The 20,170-nt window shown below is 36.6% G+C and overlaps 1 long non-coding RNA gene across 1 annotated transcript; it reads right to left on the bottom strand.

Moving 5' to 3' along the window:
• Window positions 1-1,016: 1,016 nt before the first annotated feature.
• On the bottom strand, window positions 1,017-19,097 carry LOC138714928 (uncharacterized). Its single transcript, XR_011336120.1, has 8 exons — window positions 18,725-19,097; window positions 15,889-15,990; window positions 15,570-15,732; window positions 14,098-14,205; window positions 12,833-12,993; window positions 12,509-12,614; window positions 9,046-9,183; window positions 1,017-3,081 (listed from the first exon to the last, which is right to left on the bottom strand). It is a non-coding gene; the product is annotated as an uncharacterized lncRNA (long non-coding RNA).
• Between the last annotated feature and the right edge of the window lie 1,073 nt (window positions 19,098-20,170).

Below are 20,170 nucleotides of genomic sequence, written 5' to 3'. Positions count from 1 at the left end.
ATAGAATATATACGCTATATGGCCCTTTTATACTGGTCTGTGAGGGAATGGCTGCTCCCTCCCTGTGCATCTTGGTTTTTATATGCGACACTAGTGACCTCAAGTGTACAAACTATGCAATATAGCTGGGACTTTAACTTCAAGTGTTGAAGTTATTCACCATCTACAATGGATAAGTCTAGGCTACATTGGAGAACTCTACTGTACAAGCTATACAGTAGAGTTCTCCAGTGTAGCCTAGACTTATCCATTGTAGATGGTGAATAACTTCAACATTTGAAGTTAAAGTCCCAGCTATATTGCATAGTTTGTACACTTGAGGTCACTAGTGTCGCATATAAAAACCAAGATGCACAGGGAGGGAGCAGCCATTCCCTCACAGACCAGTATAAAAGGCCGATATAGTGTATATATTCTATCTTTTTTGGCGGGAAAATTTTTTCAAACGAAAAGGGGTCCCTCTAGGAAAGTGGTAGTTTTAGGCCAAGCAAAGAACATACACATATTCCCTCTCAAAATTTTTACTTACAATAACACAATTCATATCACAAAGCCATACATCAAATGTAATTTCATTGTTCACTAAAATGCATAACATTCTCACAAATTATATTTCACTCTTCATAACTTTCTACACTGTTGGAACCTTTAAGTATAGTCATTTTAAATAATAGTATGTCACCATAAAACTCTTAATATAGTAACCAATGCTAGAAAATAAATGCAGCATTCACTACTCAAGCAAATTATTTTTTCCGAGTTACTAAAGAGCAAGATGCATGTATACTATAAATCACCCAAGAAAAACCTATTGTCAACAAACATGGCAGTGCAAATTAGCATTCATGCCGTGTAGTCTGGTTCAGGGCATGTTAAGAACAGAGTGCATGGCATCAATTGAAATAGTACATTATGCAACAAGCCTATGATTGTAATTAAGAAGCGAGTTTCATACGACTTTTTATGCTCGACCATATTTCTAACTTGAAATTATTCAGATGTATACATTTTATTTGTATCTGACAAGATCGGAAGTGACCTTGTTCTAGGTCGTGAATTGTGAGATGTGCAGACACAAAAGTATTGATTTTTTTCCGAGGAACAATGTCATTGATCTTGATGTAATCCCATTAAACTTGATTATTGAATTCGACATTGAAAAACGAGATGACAAATTGAATTTATTTGAATATTATTTACAATTAACACTAATTATTATAGTAACAGAACATAACCTTCTGCAACAGTATTGGATTTCCAGCCTCCGTGACTTTTCACTAATTCTCTTTCAATTGCATATCCGAGAATAATCGATACTTGCAGTTTTATAACGGTACAAAGCTGACTTGTCATTGGCTGAACACCTGTACTTTAATGACATGCATTAAAGGACTGCTACCAGGTGTATAATTACTACATTTCGGCATGGTCGAGCATAAAAGTACTATTAATATTAAAATCATATAATCCAGGAAGCCATATAGGTTATGATTATGCATTTTTCGTGTTACAGAAAGCAATTTCGGATGTACAAATTCATAATTTATGTTGAAATGTTATGTTTTATTTAACGACGCTCGCAACTGCAGAGGTTATATCAGCATCACCAGATGTGCCAGAATTTTGTTCAGCAGGAGTTCTTTTACATGCCAGTAAATCTGCAGACATGACCTGTCGCATTTAAGCATACAAATGCCATCGAACTGGCCCGGGATCGAACCCGGAACCTTGGGCCATAATTTATGAAAATAATCAAAGGCATTTTCTATTCTGAATTAAACACAATCTCTCATTACAAAACAGCCATAGTTGGAAAGAGCGCAAATTATATATTGAACAGTTTAATACTGCTTTACTTGCTGGAATTGGGCTACCAGGAAATTTACGTCTAAATGCTTTCTTATTGGGTTGAAGGAAACCTCAGAAAAAACCTCAACCAGGTAACTTGCCCCAACCGGGATTCGAACCCCAGCCACCTGGTTTCACGGCCAGACACACTGACCATTACTCCACAGGTGTGGACTGTTACATCAATTTTTAATTTGTTTGTATAAAGCAAAGTAAAATTACTCGACAGTTTAATGCAACAAATACTATTCAATGGAAGCCCACTTACTATTGCAGTTACTAAATCTGGTGATTTTATTAGTCAAGACATATTTCTAGACATTAGAACTTCTATAAAAATAGTTCTCAATATATAAACCTTTGAAATTCCACAATGTTCAGTAGATCAACTTGCGCATCTTTTTGTTCTACATCATTAACCAATTGTAACAATATAAATATAGCCTACACACTGTCTCATGTTCTGCCTTTTTGTTTATATCAGGTTTTTTCTTGAGTGGTTTACAGTACAACAGAGTACTACATTTAATGTAAAGGACATTTTTCCCAGATAAGTGCTCACTTAAAGGCTCCACATTAAAACTTGTCAAAGACTACTATAAACTCATGGGCAGTTTCATAAATCTGTTAAATTTACCAAATAGCTATTACATCTCTCGTTAATTTAACATTCCAGTTTTATGCTGTTAAGTGTAACTTGTCAAAAGCTTAAGATTGCGGCAAGATAACTTTTATAAGATAAAAAGAACTCATATTAGACTTTTTAAAAAGTGTTTTGTTTAATTTTTAATACGTTAATTTGAACTTTACGTTTTAACAAAAAGGGAGGAGAGAACTTGTAATATAATGCTATCTTTAAAGCAATGTTTTGCATATTTAAATCAAGCATGCAACACTATAAAAATAACAGAACTCTGATACTTATTACAGCATTTAAAGAGCTTTCACGTGACACATGAATCATCAGGCTAATTTTTAGACTTGCACTGTTATAATAGATATTTTAATGTAAATCTAATAGTTATTGCCCCCTTCAATCTGCAAAGTTATATCACTTCTATCCTTTATACATTTTGATCACATAATCTGATTCAAACTATTCTAACACATTTTCCACTCCAACTTATTACATTCTAATGCATTCCAACCTCATGCTCATGACATTCACTTTTTCATACCAGTTCTGCTCGTGAGTCTCAGGAGAATTTATCTTCCCCTGGTCCATGAGAAAATCTGCAAGAGAATTAAAAAAATATAAGTTTTCAACAACTTTGAAATTAAGATCATGATTTATCTATACACAGCATTATTGGACAGTTCTATTTTTTTTTTTTTCATATTTAATTTCTGAGTCAACTTTTTTCTGTTGGGTGTTTTTGCTCTTAACAGTTGCATCTATACCCAGGCCATTGTAACCTTGCTCTTGGCAGTTATTTGATTGACAACCCTTCCTATGATAAATTTATGAAAGATTGTACAATTGGGAAGTGGGTTGTGACTTTTGCTAGATTTAACAGATAAGTTCCTCTTTATTCAAAGATTTGGGGCCACTAATTATTGCAAACAATCTTGTAATGTGTGAGAGTGAGTTTCGACAAACGCAATGAATATGCTTACAATCATATTCTGAACCTTTCACATGCTTTTAATATTCATATCTCTTTTAAATGTCCTAATTACTTATACATCCAATCGAATCAATCGTAGAATTTGAAACTCAAATATTCTTTTGAATGAACAGTATATTATGTACATATACCTATTAAATAACAGCAACTAATTTTTATAGCACTTGTAATGGTGGTGGTGGTAGTATAGACATAGCCATGCAGGAAGACATCTGACTGTGCATATGTTATTTTCTCTCAACACCCACTCTTGTCACAACCTTACTCAAAAGTACTACAGTGCAAAATGTTATCAGTTTTGTATTACTAGTACAGTAGAACCTCGATGCACCGTTCCCATTACCGTCGTTTTCTCGCCTTTTTCATCCACTTTTTTGGGTCCTGAATATAGTCTCATATACAGTAAATAACATTCTTTCCCAGTTCCATCGTTCCTCAAACTATCATTTTATCGCATCAATCGTTGAGAAATGATGGTCCTGACACCATATTTCCCCACATGGATAGTTGTCTTTTACTTTGAAAGGCAAACTTTTTGTTCCGGAGACTATGTCTAACTTCGCAGAGAAACGTAATATGTGTTAAGCGGCCATGATACGTGACGTGATTCATCACCTTAGTGCAGCGCAAACTCTCCACGTGCATTTACTATAGTCTGTTAATGCGAAAATTAGTTACTATGTGTGTGATTATACTATGAAGACAGGTATTAGATTTTGAAAAGAAATGCAATTTTATAGTAACTTATTACTTAATCATATTTTTCCACACAAGAATGATGTGGAGGTGTATAAACACTTGATACTTGCCGAAGAATATGGTTTTAAACTCGTATCAGGTCTTCCTAATGTAACCGTTCTGCGCTTCGCTGATGATATGAATTGTTGGGAAAGACTCTGAAGCTGCCAAACATATTGCCGAAATAGCAACTAGAAGACTTCATGAAATTGGATTGGAGATTAACGCGAAAAAATCTAAATGCATCTCTATTGTAAACAGCAAACTTAATACATCTTCTATTTACCTCGATTCCACTACAGAAGTGCCAGCATTAGACATCAATGAAACCGTCAAATATCTTGCAGTAACTTACAATGACAAAACCGTTTTCGACTCCGCGAGAACTATGGAAGCCCTCCGATCTCAGTTAGAATGTCTAACCACCTCACCCTTGCTCCAGCCTTGCCAAAAATACAACGTGGTTTCTTCCTTCATTTGTCTGAAGCTTGTATACCCTTTTCAAACAACTCCTCCCAATAAATTACCTGTCAAGTTCCTCAAAGATGTAGATCTTCATACTAAAACCTCAATTAAGGACAACCTACAACTTCCTGGAGATATTCCAGACAATATGTTGTATTCCGACAAAAAATTTAACGGCTTAGGTATTTTCTGCGCACATTGGGAAGCCTACTTGCAACACGTCAACTCTTGCATGAAGTTGAATATGTGTAATAATATGTACATAAACAACACTAGATGTCTAATGGAGGAAGCTAAACATTGTTTGAACAACCTTCAAATTGATGAAACTGAACACCTAACTTCTACTAGTGGAGTAATAAACACCAGAAAAATTAGGACCAAATTACACCAGCAAGAGTACAACGCATGGTGCAACTTACCTCAAAAGGGAAAAGGCGTTATTCTGTACAGTGAATTCACTCCCTCTAACAAATGGATAACTAAGCCCGATGGAATGACTAGCAGTGAATGGAAGGAGGCTATCAAGATGACTGCCAACGTAAGCGCTGTAAGAGCCATACCCGGTAGGTCTCAGGACCACCACTGCAGGCGATGCCTGAGTGAGATAGAAACCCTTGGACATGTCCTGGGAGCCTGCCCTTATGGCGAAACATTGCGTATACAAAGGCACCATGCAATTAGAACTAAATTGGCCAATGCCCTTAGAAAACTAAAATACACAGTCTATGAAGAAGTCCACAGAACCGCCGACAATGGCAGTAACAGACAAATTGACATAATCGCCATTAGCGAATCCCTGTCTCAGGGTATGATAATCGACCCCACCATCAGGTTTGAAACGTACAAAGGACAGCCCGAAGACGTACATGAGGAGAAAAGAGCAATCTACGTTCCAACCATCCCGTATTATAAAGATAAATACCAACTTCACGATATCAGTGTTACGGGATTGATGTTTGGAGCAAGAGGAACGATACCCAAATTCTCTTCTAAATTCTGTAAGACCCTAGGACTGCACAAATCTTTTCTGAATGAACTGGCCCTCCTCATAATTAGAGTGTCAGTCAAACTTTTACGGAACCACCTATATGGGCTCTAATTCAGTGTATGGAAAAAATTGACGCACCATTATCATTTTTCTTTTTCCTTTTTAGCTTTCATTGATTCTTTACTTGAATTTTTTTTTCTTCTGTAAACTGTCATTGTTTGTTTGTGTATTTGTTTGCCTTTTTTCTTACTCTTTTAGCTCTCATCATCTATTTGTTCTTGTATTGTTTTGTATGCTTTGTCTATGGCAGCCTCTAATTTGAGGAAGCTCCGATAAATAAATAAAATATGGAATATATTACGCAGTCTTACCTAACACGATTTGTCGTCGTAATGCTGACTTGTTTAGAGTCGGCTGTGGTACAACACAGACGCCAATCTCCACAGTGTCAAGTGTTTCTGTGTTCAGTACATGTTTATATGCTTGAACATGTACAGGGGAAGTATCTTTGTTGGGTTACTGAAGAGCTAGGCAAGTTTCAGCATTATTTTCATGTGATATGATATAGGCCTAATTTGTGATGCAGGTTCTATGTAGTTGCATGTAATGCAACAGTATGGGCTAACGGAAGCCCACTTACTTTAAACAGTAGTATTAATTTTATGGGAATGGATTTGTGGTAACACATATCTGGATTCTAAACATATCACGAATCTAGGTTTATGATTTTTATATATTTAATTTGTCTAAATTATTAGTAACGACCAACATCTCTTAAGGCATAGCAAACTAATTTCTAGTGTCATTCTCATCACACGCATGGCTTGATACAATGGTGTGGGAGGTGGTAAAACTCTATCTTTCTGTTTACTGCAGTATTGTTCTTATCAGAAATTCACTATAGAATTCAGGTGTGAAATGTGTACGAAAACGAAAGTTAATTGCAGATTTTTTCTGCAATAAATAGTGTACATAATGTTCTAATAAAGGTGCATTCAGTGTAATCACTAACCATTCGGTTCTTCACTTTATACCCTATTTAAGCAAACAATGGACTTTTTATCGCAAGTTTACAAACAAGACTAAAATATTACGAGACACGTCCATTATGTTATATTATTTATGATTATTGTTAAAAATAAAACATCGATTATGTGGATATTCCCCCTTAAATCGTCTAGGGAACAGTGGGACACGTTCATAACTCTGTTGCGTCTATTATACTTCTAAATACGGTAATTTTTATGGTTTCCCAGTATTATCGTTATTATTCCCTGTTCCCCAAAAAACCGATGGATCGAGGTTTCACTGTATACTTTAGGTATAAAAATAATCTATATAATACATCAGGTTATACCGAATTGCACGATAAAATTATTCTAATTTATATAGTTTAAGAATATTAAAACACTACATTTCAAGCTTATACAGCTTGCTATGTGACAAAAAAAGCCGATTGCCAAATGGGGAAAACAAACTTTTCGAATGATAAATGTTGCACCATGACACATGAAAGGATCACAAGGACCACCAGACAGACAAGTATCACAAGAGCAACAAACACGGTAAGGACGACATGAACCACAACAAAGCACACAGACAGACAAGTATCACAAGAACAAACACCACGACAAACACGGTGAGGATGACATGAACCACAACAAAGCACTATGGTCCATGCTCTGTTCCATGACCTTTATTGTCTGTCGCAGTCTTTATCATGGTACATGTTGTCTTTGCCACTAACTGTGGTCTTTGTCATGTTTCATATCATGGTCTTTGTTCATTGTCATGATTCCAACAGTCGTCCTTGTTGTCTTTCTGATGGCCCTTATCATGGTATCATGGTCACTGTCATTGCTGTCGTCTTTGCCATGATCCTTGTGTCTTTGTCATGGTCCTATCACAGTTATCACGATCCATATAATGGTATATATATTATTTTATTTTAATATACCGAAGTACATATGATATTTCCATGCAGATATTCTGCGTCATCATACGATGAAAGAGTAATGGAACGGAGAAAAATTCTCTCCGGCGCCGGGACGTGAACCCGGGTTCCTAGCTCCACGTGCTGACGCCCTATCCACTAAGCCACACTGGATACAACCCTGGCGTCGGACAGAATCGTCTCAGATTACGCTCCAACTCTTGGGCTCCCTCCAGTGGCCGCCCTCTGCACTACGTCATAGATGTCTATGAACGTAGAACCGAAGTCCACACATGTGCTGAGGTGCACTCGTTATGAGTGACCAGTTGGCCGGGATCCGACGGAATAAGCACCGTCTTAAATCACGAAGTGATTTACGCATATCATATATATTATTTTATTTTAATGTACCGAAGTATATATGATATTTCCATGCAGATATTCTGCGTCATCATACGGCGCTTATTCCGTCGGATCCTGGCCAACTGGTCACTCATAACAAGTGCACCTCAGCACATGTGTGGACTTCGGTCCTACGTTCATAGACATCTATGACGTAGTGCAGAGGGCGGCCACTGGAGGGAGCCCAAGAGTTGGAGCTTAATCTGAGACGATTCTGTCCGATGTCGGGGTGGTATCCGGTGTGGCTTAGTGGATAGGGCGTCAGCACGTGGAGCTGGGGACCCGGGTTCAGGTTCCGGCGCCGGAGAGAATTTTTCTCCGTTCCATTACTCTTTCACCATATAATGGTGTTTGTCATGATCCCAATCTTGGTTCTTGTGATCCTTATCATGGTCCTTGTCATTGACCTTGTCATGTTCCTTATCATGGTGCTCGTGATTCCTATCTTGAACCTTGTTGCTGTCCTTATTATGGTCCATGCTGTCTTTGTCATGGTCCTTATTGTGGTCACCGTGGTCCTTATTACAGTAGTTGTTGATCTTCTTGCCTTTTGTTATGGTTTTTACCATGGTCTTGGTACTTATGTTTCATAGTCCTTATTGTGATCCCTCTCATGGTCCTGCATTTGTCATTTCAAAAGAATACTATTTTACCCATTTGGCAATTGACTTTTGTGTCACATGGCAGTAAATCTAGAGTCTTCTTCGCAATGTCATAAAAAGCAGTATGGCAGTCTGACTGATCACAGAGTTATTCAGGTTCTTGTGCATCGAGCACATGAAAATACTTTGAGATGAACTGTAATGTTCCAGAGTCTTTCTGAGGAGAAGTCAGTGCTATCACACCACAATCTCTGAACTTTTACAGTAGTAATCATGGTGGTGGTGGTAGTGGTAGTAGTAGTCAAAACAATTCTGTCTGTTCTGTTATGTTCTGTCCACTTCACAATAATTACAAATGAATGTCCCTAGACAGAAAGGTATCAAAGGACGATTTGGTCAGTTTCCGGTAAAAGTAGTCACCTTGGTCTCTCTACTTACCAGTCAGTTCATGCATGTTTCCTGTCAGGGGCTGCAGTCCAGACATTCACTGTCAATCCCATTTCACTATGCAGGTTGGTTGTGTGCCATTCTTATCTTCCATGCAAGTCACACCAGACATTTCATGTCTCCAGATGCCTGAAACAACAGAGGACACTTTTCAGCAAAGAAGGGCAGCACTGCTACTTACAGACCTGTTACTAAACCTACGTATTACTCTGTGAAAAGATTTACTAAATCTATATACTTAGACTTCAACAAACAAAATTCATAACACAATTTCAAGGGAAAAAATGGAACTCTCTGCATCATAATCCACAGTTAATTCCCGATTTACCACGAAAATCGTCTGTAGCTGCATTTAGATTGGCAACAGGCCATGATTGTTTGACCAAACACCTGCATAGAATTGGAATATATCAGTCCCCTAACTGCCCACTATACAACTCGAACCAAGAAATGGATTTGGAACACCTCAAAATCTGTGCTTCAGTGGCTGACCATGATAATATCTTTGAAAAATATTGTAGTGCAAAAGGTCAAATGACTTTGTCAAACGCCTGGCATTAGAAAACAACAACAGATGACACTGACATATTCTTTACAAGCTATGTAAGATACGGAAACTACATTGGTAGTAGCAAATGCATTACAACTTCAGAAATATAAATCAGTATTATTTTACTTCTTTTTCTAGAGTATTATTTTAAATTGTATTACTGTTACTGCCTTGCTATTCCTACTTTACTGTGATTAACAGTCGACATTACTTAATACAAGTGAGCTGTAATACTGTCAAATTGGAGTAATAGTTAAATGAACAAAAGTAGTTGGAAAACTGGGTATCATGCACATTTTTAAATACAGATTCCAATAAATCTATCTACTTAAGTATATATTATAGCTATAATCTTTTCGCTGTTACAATAATCCTGATGTAAACATAAGCACGTGGCTGTCATAGCCATGAACGGCTCCTACAGTCTATACAAAACTAGAAAGGTATTGACAGTTCTCTTTCTCACATGCAGGAATGGAGTGACGTAAAGTTGTGCGGTTGATTGTGTCGCCTGCCTGCCATGTAGAAACTGAGTAGCAGACGCGAAATCGTAAATTTGTATCATATTATTATTATTATTATTATTATTACTTACAAATGACTTTTAAGGAACCCACTAGTTCATTGCTGCCCTCACATAAGCTCGCCATCGGTCCTTAATTATTATAATAAAAGTAATAGAAGGGTCAGTGAATGTGTACGCAAACGATATGTAGTATAAACCATAATCAAGATTTCATGCTATAAATTTGGAGTTGTACAGGAAAGTTACCATTTTTAGCTCCATGAACCACCTTACATCAGCTAATGTCTTGTGGAAAAGTGTCAGGCCTACATAAGTCTGAGTATCATAATATGACTAACAGTATACAAAATAGTAGGGTGTGTGGTTCATCTCACCCAGATGTTTCAGATATTAGGGTCAGTAATAATCATGCAGAATCAATTAAGCATATTTCATTTTATCCCGATGACTAGGGCGAAACATGATAATGATCCTCTTTCACACAATCCTACAAGACGGATAAAAAATTAATTCCTTCGCAATCACATCGCTGAATGACGTTGTTACTAAAATATGGACAGTGATTAAAAAAATTCACGCATGCAATATTCCGAGGTATACTTAAGCAAAAGTTTGTTTTACAGAACCATGAGGAATGATGAGAAACAACAAATATTAGTGTAAGTTCTCTCCATTAACATCTTGCGGGCATCAACTTTTTTATATTTAAAATTTAAGTTCTTTATAATAGCGTCCAGAGAAAAAACACTGCTGTGGAAGATTCCGCATGTCATAGCAAAATTTGCATCTTTTTTACTGTAGACGATAATTTAAATATACATGCTGCCGGAATAACTACGAAAAGAATAGCCATGACAGAACACCAATATTTTCTGTGACACAGTAACGAAGATTAAACTCTTCTGAACGAAACAGCCGACTACTACGTGCTCGCTGTGAAACAGTTGCCGACTTGTGACAATGGACTTTAGTTGGCCGGTTTGAGTGGTTACCATGGTGACACCTTGAAGTCGCTGAACCTTTCTAGTTTGTATAGGCTGAACACTAACATGACGTAGCAAAATATAGTTCCACATTTGAAAACCGTAACTTTGTAGTTATTTAAAAAAAAAAAAAAAATTAATTTTAGTTGGTAAATACGATGAAACATATAACTTGACTCATATGTACCTTGTGTAAAAATAATGATACTATTAGATTTATTTACTATGAAAGCAGATGAATACAAAGAGTAATACCAAGGTAGTCTGTTCTTTTAACAAATGGACGTCACTCGACCTTGATCTTGTTGTCCTCGTAAGCAAGTGGTATTATGGCTTCTGCATATTCAGTGTGTGGTTAAACATAAGAGTAACACCTTTGTCCGACAGTGGGTAGTCTTATACGTAATTTTAAAAAAGTTTAATTAATTGGAAAGTAAGTTTTCTAAACAAACAAATGCACAGAGTGGCGTTAGGCCTACTTTGATGAGTAACACGAAGTATTGAACATGGAACAAAATGTACAAAGTGGGAGCGATCATGTACTGAGAATTGGTGGTGCGACATTGTGACCAATCAGGCCTTATTTGAATCACGTGCTATTGTTTACTGTAGGATTTTTCTAACAGCAAAAAGATTATATACATGTGTGTCCCAAATTAATCGAACTTACCATGATTATTTTGTCCAACCAAATGCATTTAGCCTCCAGTAACCAAATTCACCTAATCTATCTCATCAAGTGTAGTTAATCTCAATTCATCACCTGAATGCAAGAACTAGATGACTCAATTTTTCCTATTTTGAGATATTGCCTATTTACTTATTTATTCCACTAAGGAATATGTCTCGTTTTCTTTTACCTATTTGTTACATTGAAAAATAGATGTCGCTGGTATCGTTCGGTCAGTTACCTAGTTCTTGCGTTATATTCTGTGCGATTTTTGCTATGCTATAACAGAGATAACTAAAAAACGCAAATTTCGAGTTACCTAGTTCTTGCATTCACATGACGAATTGTTCTAACTTGTTTAATCAAAGCTACTTAATCTAATCAAACCTACGCCCTCAACAAATCTGATATACCTGTATCTACTTCAATGTTGTTGTTTTCTAATGCCAGGCATTAGACAATAAAGTCATTTGACCTCTTGCACTCCAATATTTTTCAAAGATATTATGGTTAGCCACTGACGCATAGATTTTGAGATGTTCTGAATCCATTTCTTGATTTGAGTTGCACAATGGACAGTTAGGAGACATATATTCCAATTCTATGCAGATGCTTGGCCAAACAGTCATGGATCTACTTCAATGTATTCTGTTGTATCCTAATCAAATACCATTTAATTTCAATTGTATTCTATTTTGATCTATTACATAATAATATATACCAACCTTATGCTGTTGACGTTCCTGTCCAAAAGTCCTTCACTTCTTTATAGTCATGCTCCTCAGTTTCAGGAAAAACCAATCATCCTCCCCTGGTCCATGAAGGAACAATCTGGAGCAGAAGTTGAAACAGATTATAAATTGACTGCCAAGTCAAATGTATAGTTTCTATTTTACAATTTAATAAGGAGTACGTGAAGAAAACCTGGTCCACAAAGTCTTTGCTACAATTCCACAGACTTGCCCCCCAATACACTAATGTTTCATCCCATTCTAGGGTCTTGTTCTGTTGTTTCAGATCAAAGTAGCCATCTTGGTCTCTGTACTTACCGGGTTATGCCTGTTTGCTGCCTCATGCTGTAGTCCGGAGTAGTATGTTCCCTGTCAGTGCCATTTCACCATGCAGGTTGGTGTGTACATCAAAGATCTGCCATTTTATCTTTTGTGAGTCATGTCAGAATTTGATGCCCATTTCATAACTCTCCAGATGCCTGAAACAAAACAGATGACACTGATATCTCTCTTTACAAGCTATGTAAGATACAGAAACTACGTTGGTAGTAGCAGCATCCTATTCCAGTTTGTTAAATGAACTGTATTTGTGTTTGTTTTTAATTTGCCGAAAATTTTTTTGCCTTTAAGAAGTGGGCTGTGTGGCTTATTTGAGGGCACAGAGTACTCGATAATATATGGTATTCAGTACCAGTGAGACATAACATGACCGAATTAGAGTTTTATTCATTTGATTGGGTTATTTTACGACGCTGTATCAACATCTCAGGTTATTTAGCGTCTGAATGATATGAAGGTGATAATGCCGGTGAAATGAGTCCGGGGTCCAGCACCAAAAGTTACCCAGCATTTGCTCGTATTGGGTTGAGGAAAAACCCCGGAAAAAACCTCAACCAGGTAACTTTCCCCGATCGGGATTCGAACCTGGGCCACCTGTTTCGCGGCCAGACGTGCTGACCATTACTCCACAGGTGTGGATTCGAATTAGAGTAACAGATAAATGGACAGAGAGACAGTCAAGGAAAAACTGCTTATCATGCACTCTGTTTAAAAAAAATTACAATAATCTTCATAATAGCTCCAAGATATTATTATAACTATAACTAAATCTGTCTTGATATTTCAGAATCACTTATATCACAAGAGTATATAAAACAAGTTCTTTAAGTTTATACCAAACTTATTGTAATTTCTTTTTCAGTGTTACTTGTAAAATTCATTGTGAACTATTCTGTGTCAATTGGCAAACCCTATATAAGGAATAGGAGTTGGAATAAATAAACCTATAATTTTATATAGATATATATATTCCTAATTAATCTAACTTATTGTGATCTATTTTCTCCAACCAATTATATCTAACCTCCTATAATCTAATTCACCTCACCTACCCCATCTCATTAAGTGCAATTAATCTAAATTGTACTAATCTGTTTAATCGAAGCCACTTGATCTAATCAAATCTATGCACTCAACAAATTTGATATATTAACTGTATTGACTTCAATGTACTCTGTTGTATCCACATCAAACAATTTAATTCCATATTCATTTCATTTTAATCCATTATAATATATACCAACCTTATGCTGCTGACGTTCTTTTCCAAAAGTCCCTCACTTCTTCATACTCGTCCTGCACCGCAGTTTCAGGAAAACCTATCGTCGTCCTCTGGTCCATGAAGAAACAGTCTGAAGCAGAAATTACGACAGATTATAAGTTCAGCATCAAGTCAAATGTATGTTTTCTATTTTAGAATTAAGAAATCTGGACCACAAAGTCTGTCCTCCACAATTCCACAGATTTATCTCTAACACTAATATTTCATCCTACTCTAGTCTCATACTAGTAACTATGACTGTGTGGTCTGATAACTTTTTCAAGTTCTTTTATCATATTATATCGTAAGTATAAAATATTCCATTCCTCTTCGACAATTATCAATGAAGTCAACATAAGTTAACTTGTACACTCAATTTCTTTACAATGTAAGTCCAATGTAAAATGTTTTAATAACCACGTTAAAAATCACTGTTCTCAAGTCAACATGTACACTATTCTTCTACTCTTGTTCTTCCAAGTTCCTTAATTTGGAAAAATTCTTAGATAGCAAAAATTACAGGACACGTTATAATGTGGTGGACTATATAGAAATATTTTCTAGTACCGTATTCTCGGCAGATAATTCGAGACTCTTAGATTTAACAGCAAACATGGGGCTCAATAGACCAATACTCCATGATGGCATGATATTTACTTAAATTCGAAAATATACGCTTTCCACAACAGTTTTCAGTAATTTTCACTGCACATAGACACACTAAATTTAAACTTAGTGTATGCAAGGTATACTATAAATTCAATTATATAAGTGCTTTTTCTCTGCCTGTATAGTGTGGGGTTGTTGAAATTTCATCTATGGGATTGTGCTGATACCCTATTTTGAGTAAGAGCAGATCGGTTCTATTCCAGAATGGGATGTTGTGAAATTGTTTTGCTGATATCCTATTTTGAATAAGAGTGGATGGATTCTGTTCCAGAATGGGATATCGTGAAATTATGTGTGATTATTGCTTTTTAGATATTTTCATTTACTCGTGTTGGTTTACATCAGCCATGTTGTGACATCACTGCTGTCATGTTGCGACGTCATTGTTTATCAAACTTCACGAAAATTAAACGATAACCTACAATAAAATAATTCCAAATCCCTAACCTAATCTGTCAGACTCAGGTAAGGTACCCAAGTCTGACAAGTTAGGTTTAGTGTAAAACTGACCTATGTGCAGCGATACATTCTGGGAAATTACCCAGTTTTCTCAAGAAATTATCAATATTTGAAAAAAAGTTGAAAAGTGCTTGCACATTATACTTTTTTTTTCAGTTCAATGATCAATTTAATAATATGAACTGCATGTAATCTAAACAATTCCAGTCACACATATTCAAATAGCTGTTATATTGACTAGAGATTATGAATAACTGTCAATAGAATGCAAAGTGTGTAAAAGTTTTGAAAGAGAATAGCCACCTCGGTCGCCATACCAGTACTTACCAGTTTACACATGTTTGTTGTCAGGGTCTGTGGATCGGAAGTGATTCGCGCTCTCCATTTGAAAATCACTTAACCATGCAGGTGATTGTGCACATCAAGAATGGGTATCCCATCTTCTAAGTAGCTCCAAATTTCTTCTGTCCAACATCCTGTTATGCAATGTCTGCAATTCACAAGAGGAAACTCTTAAACATACACTGTTGTACCGGAAGTATACAGAATTGGACAGAAAAATGAAAAATCTTACAATGAAGTTAGGATCTGATGTAACATATCAATAATACCTATAGTAAAATTTGGTCACTGGCATAATAAATACCTATATCGCAGATGGTGTAATCAGCACTTCACGAAGCTGGAAGCACGTATCCAAGAGCAGCATTAGAGAATCACTTTCTACTCCAGAATCGTCCGTGAACACCTGAAAGACAAATAACGGAACTGGATAATACACACGGTAGACCAATGTCGGTAGTCAACATTGTTCGCTGGCCACTAGTCACCAGACCATACCGAGGCATGTCAAACAAAAGACAATTGAAATGGTTGTAGTAAAATTCGCGACTATATTCTTAAATAATTCACTCCATTAGTCAAGTGCAAGGTTTATGCAGTACAACGGCGTGTTTTGAATGCACCAAAAGAAAATGCAGATGTAGTAAGATCTTAAAGTAGGTTATCACAACGAAATAAGGGGAGGGGGGGGGGGTAAGGTGTGTTTCAGGGAATATCATTCAAATGAAGAAAAGTAAATTTCTGGTTAATGTTCACCAAAGCGTTAAGTACGTAATTATGTTAGCGTTGCCGTTTTATTGGTGGTCTAGAGAAAATACCTCGTCTTTTACGAAGAAAACTTCTAGCGGCCATGAAATTATTCACTGCTTTCATCATATTGTTGATCAATATTACGAAACAAAAACTATCACAAGGGCCATGATCAACAGATCTTGACTGTCTGCACATGCGAGGTCTTGGTTAATAAAAACCTAAACTAACCAAACCTAACCTTCGTATAATATGCAAGATGTGTAACCAGATTTTATCTGGAATGTACACACGAAAATAAATTCAAGTAAGGATCACACTGCCACTGCATGAGAGGTTTGCACATGCGCCACAACAAAACTGTTCCTGTTGCGAGCCCTCATCTAAGCCACGTAATATACTTGTAATATTTACGCAAATACATCTTGTCGCTAACAGTGGTGCTATCTCTCAGTAATGTTCATAACGAAGAAAGTAGAGATAAAAAAACAAATTTCTCCTCCTAACGATGCCACAGGCCAACTTCATTTCCTTATGTTGACGGCATTGTCTCTTTAGTTCAATTTGGTTGTAACCATAACGGCACGGTTCAAAGCTACCATAGCAAATTCTCAAATTTAGCGCAAATATAACAATACTGGTATGTTTCTTTACAAATCGTTTAAATTCTCTGTAAACTTTTCAACAGCAACATATGGAAACTGCACTGGTACAAAGGTTTATGTTCAAAATTACCATATACACCCCATTATCAAATCAAGGACAGATGCATAACATCTTTCCAAGAGTATAAATGCAAATATTTTTTTCTAGTGGTTGCTATAAGACAAGGTAGGGTTTGTTGAGGAGATATATTAGTGACATATAGCCTGACTGTCATTAATAAGGTTAGCGGTACTGTTAGTGGTAAGTGTAGGTAGAGTTCGATGAGGAGATACTATAGTAATAAGTAACCTCACTGTCAGTGATAAGGTTAGGTAGGGTTTGAAAAGGAGATATAGATTAGTGACAAGTGGTCTCACAATCGGTAATAAGGTTAGGTATTCTATTAATAATTGGTACCTACTCAGTTAACTTGGCAAGCTTTTATTGAAAGAGCCCCTCCATGATCAAAAAAATAATTTTCTAACAGAACCTCATATTAACAGAAATGTATTAAACACACGAAAGCATAAACTTTAGAACATGATTTAGGCTACCTTTCTTGCTTCAAAAAGTAGTTTCCTAGTACCCGGTACTCGTCAAAGTCTTTTTTGTGTTTGCACAGTGGTTCCTTTCTGAAAAGAATTTTAATAGTTTGTTACTAGATCTGATTTTAGTCTGTTTGTAATATATTTTTGGTCCAGGGAAAATACAAATCTCTTACGAATATACATCAATGGTTGATGTAACGAGTACCGGGTACTAGGAAACTTCCCCTCAAAAATTCCAACCTTGTGTACACAAAATAAATTGTTGGCAATGAAAATCGCCTCTTCGTAAACGTGATGATGCGCATTCGACGGTAATTATTTTCTTCTGTGCCAAATTGAACTTTGGTCAACAAGGCGGACATCGAGGATCACAGACAGGTTAGATTTGGTTTGGGGAATCGTTGGTTTGTTCAGGTTTTTTGTATGCCTGTCAAAAAACGTATAATATGCAAGACGAACCAAAACCTTGAACGAACTAGTCCTAACATGTCACTGATCCTCTATGTTGTCAGTCATACTGACCAACGTTCAATTTGTCACAGAAGAAAATAATTACCCATTCGATGAAAGGACAAATCTGTTCTTTTTACATATTTTAAAATAAATTGCTGGCAGTGGGGAAACCGTTAAACTAACGTTTTCCCAGACATGTATTACCAACGGGACACATTGACGGAGTCGATCGGGTAGACCCAAAAATTACGTTAAGTAGCGGGATAGAACCAAATGAAATCCAATTTAGGGCAAAATTATGTGGACTCGAAATCACAAATTAAATGCAGCCTGACCTTTAATCCAAAACTGATGAGTGTGCCAAAAAGGCTGTTACAATTCCGTTTTGATAATGAAATATGGGCCTTAGTATATTGCATTTCTGACATTTGAAGAGCATCAAAATAAATTGGAAAGAGTTTTAACATATTTGCAGTAGGCTAACTTATCAAGTATTTTTGAAAGCCATAGACTTTGAGTAAAGTAAAATCAAATCCCATGTGAGAAAAAAGATCAGACATCGTCGAAGAGATTCTAGAATTTCTTTTAATTCCAGGAAATTATATTGATTTCCACAAAACTTACTTAACTTATAAACCACCCACCCGATTACTTATTGCCATTGAAAAATATTACTAGCTGTAAGCAAAACCAGAAAATTAAAAAAAAAAAAAAAAAAATTATAAGACCACACAACATGCGTACCTTCTATCAGCTCGCCATTCAAACAAGAGAATTTCAAAATGGCGCAGTTTCTACAGGTTATCCAATACCTAGCGTTTTTTTAAAGCGCTTCATGCCTTCGCTGCAGCAAAATGAGGGTTAAAAAAACCCAATTAGGTCAGCTGACTGCAAAATAGTGGACAATTAATATTGGCTTCTATTACTGCAGTAATAAATTTAACCTTAAAACAACCGAACATGTTAAATAGTTTCGAATTCCATGATAATGATGTGGAATTATTATTACTAGACGATTTTAACAATAATAAACGTTGCAAAAGACCAAAACACGCATTCCGCATGATGGATCGTGCAGCAAATTCGCAAAGCGGTTTTGATTTGCTGCACGGTTGCTGCAGCGTCGGTGAAGCGAGTGTAATAAAAAAATGTCTTCATGCAGCGCTTTACGTCTTGCTTAAAAAAAAACGTACGGATAGCCAACTATCGAACACAAATTTTCCTGTCAATTTACCATTCCAAGCAAGACAATAATTAATACATAGATGGAAAAGGGCGGGGGTTTAATTGCGATATTTATGAAGGCACGTCTTTGGAAGTAGTAAAATAATACGATTTCGGTTTTTGCGGCCCTTCATATACGACTAAGATGTCTTTTCTTATAGTTGTGACGACTATAATCGTGGGAATAGCTATGGGGTATGGGATTTAGTTGGGGGGACCTCCCTCCGAAAATATTGAACAGCTCTAGCATTCCTGCCTCGGATATATGCGCGTACTACAAAATTATGTATACATTGCGGTATCAGAAATGGTAAATAATAAAGTATTAAGTGACTTACTGTAAAAAAAAAGGTAAAGATATCCCCGTAACATGCCATGAAGGCACTTGGGGGGGCATGGAGGTAGAGCCTCATGCTTTCCATGACCTCGGCACTAGAATGAGGTGGTGTGGTCGGCACCACGCTCTAACCGCCTTTTACCCCCGGGAAAGACCCGGTACTCAATTTTATAGGAGGCTGAGTGAACTTTGGGGCCGTTCTGAAAGTTTGGCAACGAGAAAAAATCCTGTCACCACCTGGGATCGAACCCCGGGTAACTTACTGTACCGGTATTAATAATTTCTGGAACACAGAGTTCAACAATATTGAACTGATAGGTTTGCGAAGCATCGGAAATAATTTTTTGCCAGAAAATATTTTTTCTTGCTCTCTTTTACGGGGAAGGACCCAAAGGCTTACAGCTCAACCTGAGGCTTATTGTGCTTACCACAACTGTTCTACTTGTAGCCGAACACCCACACTCTTGTACAAGTACAGCACACCAACATTGCATGAATTTAACTCAGGCAATGGTATGGATGATGATGATATGTGGTTTAATGATGGCAAAATGAGTCAGAGATACATCGAAATTTACCCCGCAATTCTGCTTCGGTTGGTTGAGGAAAAATCTTGGAAAAACAAGTCC

The sequence above is a fragment of the Periplaneta americana genome, chromosome 15, assembly GCF_040183065.1.
Source record: "Periplaneta americana isolate PAMFEO1 chromosome 15, P.americana_PAMFEO1_priV1, whole genome shotgun sequence".
Classification (NCBI taxonomy): Eukaryota; Metazoa; Arthropoda; class Insecta; order Blattodea; family Blattidae; genus Periplaneta; species Periplaneta americana.
This window is presented reverse-complemented; position numbering and strand designations above follow the sequence as displayed.